This window comes from Nannospalax galili, unplaced genomic scaffold (genome assembly GCF_000622305.1).
Source record: "Nannospalax galili isolate Female #2095 unplaced genomic scaffold, S.galili_v1.0 scaffold271, whole genome shotgun sequence".
Taxonomy (NCBI): Eukaryota; Metazoa; Chordata; class Mammalia; order Rodentia; family Spalacidae; genus Nannospalax; species Nannospalax galili.
Window position 1 is genome coordinate 4,082,747 of NW_008331789.1, and position 3,759 is coordinate 4,086,505.

Below are 3,759 nucleotides of genomic sequence, written 5' to 3' on the forward strand. Positions count from 1 at the left end.
TCATGGCACCCCGCAGCATTGCATCCCAGTCCCAGCATGGCTGCCTGTTTAGGTGAAATGATGGGAAACAAGATCTCAGCAAATGATGTTTCCTTTCTTTCCTCATCTCTAGTTTGAGACAAACAGCCTTTTTGTCAAATTCACCCAACATTTACCTGAAGCATTCTAACACAGTGTTGGGAAGTGATGAGGAGCCACAGAGATGGCCAAACACGTCACCATAACAGGAGATAAGAGTCCAAGACTTAAGAACCTTTGATTTGGGGAGAACACATGCTAGTGTGAGTCTGGGGCAGGAGACACTGTGATAATCTTGTGGGAAAGAAGGCGTCTGAGCTGAACTCCAAGCGACAGCTCTAAGAGAGGGAGCAGTGCACCTCACACAGCGGGATGCTTGAGCGTGGTCGTTCGGAATTCACAGTTTCAAGTCCATTTGTCCCCCTTGGTCTCAAAGTGGCTGCTGCATTTCAAAGCATTGCACCTGTGTTAAAGACAGAACACAAAGAAGAGGCAGACGACACACTAAACTGTGTCCTTTACTCAGGGAGGCAGTAGCTCCTCAGACACCTCTCACCAGCAGCTGGATGCATCGTTTGCAGGGCTACGCTCATGGCAGGTGCGGCAGGGAAATGGAAACTAGGCCCCTGACTGGTCTAGACCAGTATTTTTCCAGAATTCTGACTACAATCCAGGACAGGAAATACAATTAAGATTGAAACCCAGTATGCACACACAGTTACAACTGGGAAGCAAACTGGGATAAAATAGAATTTGCCTTTCTTTATTCTCTGATTTACTTGAGTATTTCCTGTTCATAGTTTCTAGTCCAGTGCTAGACCAGATGCACTCTGGGATATCTGAAGGCATGCCTGAAAAAGTTGCTTAAGCCCTGTCCATCACTGGTGGCCTTAACTGCTACAGGAGAGCCCCCACCAACCCACCTGTAATCCTAGTACTTGGGAGACGGAAGCAGGAAGATCAGGTATTCAAGGCCTTCTTTGGTTACATAGTGAGTTCAAGGTCAGCTTGAGTGACATAAAGGCAGGAGCTAGGTGGTAAAGCACTTGTCATGAAAGCACGAGGACCTGAGTTTGATCCCCAGCACTCACATAAAAGCCAGACACAGGAGAACACTACTGTAATCCCAGCATTTGAGCCAGGAGGCTCCCTGGGACTTGCTAGCCAGTGAGTCTAGCCGAATTGGTGGACTCCATGTTCTGCGAGAGAACCCTTCTCAAAAAATAAGATGGAGGAGCTAGAAAGATGGCTCAGTGGTTGAGAGCACTGGCTGCTCTTGCAAAGGATCTGGGTTTGATTCTCAGTGTCCACATGGCAGTTAACAGCCATCCATAACTCCAGTTCCAGGGCAACCTGACACCCTCTTCTGACCTCTGTGGGCATTGTATGACATGAGTGCACTTACATACTTGCAGGCAATACACTTACACATAAAAAGAAAAAATAAAAAGATAAATTTTAAAAAGATGGAGAGAGATTGAGAAAGACATTGGACACTGACCCTTGGTCTATACATACACATGTATACACATAGGAATACATATCAACATAAACACACAAAACCCACCACCACAAAAACCCTACAGAATCTAATGAGATAGCCATAGCCTGGGATGGAGTGCCATCTTAGACCCTTAGAGGTCTTCCCCCCTGGGGTTCAGCCTACTGACGGCAGTCTAGCGCTTTCCAGGGCTCTTCAAAGGCCCTGCCTGGTTTCTTCAGGTGTGTTCCATTGCAACCCTTTCTCTGTTCTTTTTCTCCTGCAGAATAAATTGTCCAAATGTCTTTCCAACTACAGTCATCAAAGATGCCCTCTCTGTTAAAACTCTGCACATTTCCCCCCCTGCTCAGAACAGCTGTGCGGTGCAGAACCGGGATCATCTGTAATAGGTCTCTTATCATATGTCTCATGACTCATGGAGCCATCAGTAGGTGTGGACCCTGTAAGACACAGCTGTTGTTGTTTTCCCAGGAGGGTTAGGATGGTAGTTAGGCAAAATGGTCCTCACTCCTCCCAAAGGAGGACTTCCATTGCTCAGTCTCTGTACTGGATAGCTTTAGTGTCAACTTGACACACCTGGGTTGAGGGAGCCTCAATTGTGGAATTGCCTCCATAGGATTGGCCTGTGGTCATGTCTGAGGGGCATCTTCTTGATGAGTGATGTGGGAGGGCCAGGCCCACTGTGGGTGGTACCACCCCTGGGCAGGTGGGCCTGTGTTGCATAAAAAAGCAGGCTGAGCAGGGGCCAGAGGACAAGCTAGTAAGCATCATTCCTCCATGGCCTGTGCTCCAGCTCCTGCTTCCAGGTTCCTGCCCTGAGTTCCTACCTTGAGCTCCCGGATGAACTGTGACCTGGAATATGTAAGCTAAATAAACCCGTTCCCCCCCAAGTTGGCAGTGGTCAGAGTATTTTGTCACAGCAATGAACAAACTAAGACAGTCTCCTTGTGAGTTCAGAAATAAAGCACATTGTCCCTACTTCAGTGGTCAGAGTATTTTGTCACAGCAATGAACAACTAAGACAGTCTCCTTGTGAGTTCAGAAATAAAGCACATTGTCCCTACTTACATCTTTTCTACTCCCTTGGAGCAATGTCTCACCAGATCTTTGTGTCCCATCCTAACCCTGGTTTCAGTGAAAGTCATCACACTGGCTCCTGCCACTGCTTCAGTATCGAGTGTCACTATTCCTTGTCATAAAGGTGGAGTTCGTGACAACAGAGAGAAAGAAATCCTGTGCTCATGACGCCCTTGTGCCTGCGGGAGAGGACTTGTCTCACGGGTCATCATAAATGTTGCAAAAATCCTTCCTGTCAATAGGTGAAGGAGTGGTTTTAAAATCCCAACTTACTATATTCCGTTCATTTATTCATTCACATGGCCAGGAGGCAGAAGAATCCCAAAAGGTAACTCTTCTGATGCTGAGTTGTGCGTTTGAAACATCTGTCTGAGCTGGGTACATGGGCTTGCACTTGTAGTCCTGGCAATTTCCCAGGCCAAAGCAGGAGCCTAGCCTGAGACCAGGAGTTTGAGGCTAGCCTTGGAAACACAGCAAGTCCTTGTCTCCAGGGAAAAGAATCTGAACCTCATCTTGATATTTCTGGGAATGGCCCTGCCTTATCTTCATTTCTCTGTGTTGTCGCAATCCTTGTAGAAAACAGTGACAATAAATAAGGAGCAGAGTGTCCACCTTATTGGATGGTAGGGCCTATCAGAGATGTGATGACCAACCGTCACATTTTTGCATGACCCAATACTTTTTGGATTTTGTTTTCATTGATTATGGTATTCAGTAGATGAAATATTTTAGTGATCCTCACTTTTCAGGACAGGAGGGCAAGACCTGGAAGGGTGAGATGGCCCATCCTAGGTCACACCTCACACTAGTGAGAAAACTCTCACCCAGATGCCAGTCTGTGACCTACAACTCTGGGTTGGTCTTACCCTACCCCCTGAGGACAGCACCCTGCTGCCACTGTAAATTAAGATCCTGAGACTTCCTAATTAAAATGGCAGTAATTAGCTGTGCCAATTTAACATAGATGACTGATACCAATGTAGTCTTTGCCTCCACTTAGCAGATGTCTTTTAGCTTCCTACTAATTAGCCTACAAGATAATCCCCCCTGTTCCCATCCCCGCCTCAGCAAGCTTCTGACCCCTGTTGAAAAGCTGGGTCAGTATCACATAGTGGAAGTAGGTCCTAAATGGAAAGGCAGCCTCCTGACCCTCAGGTTTCATC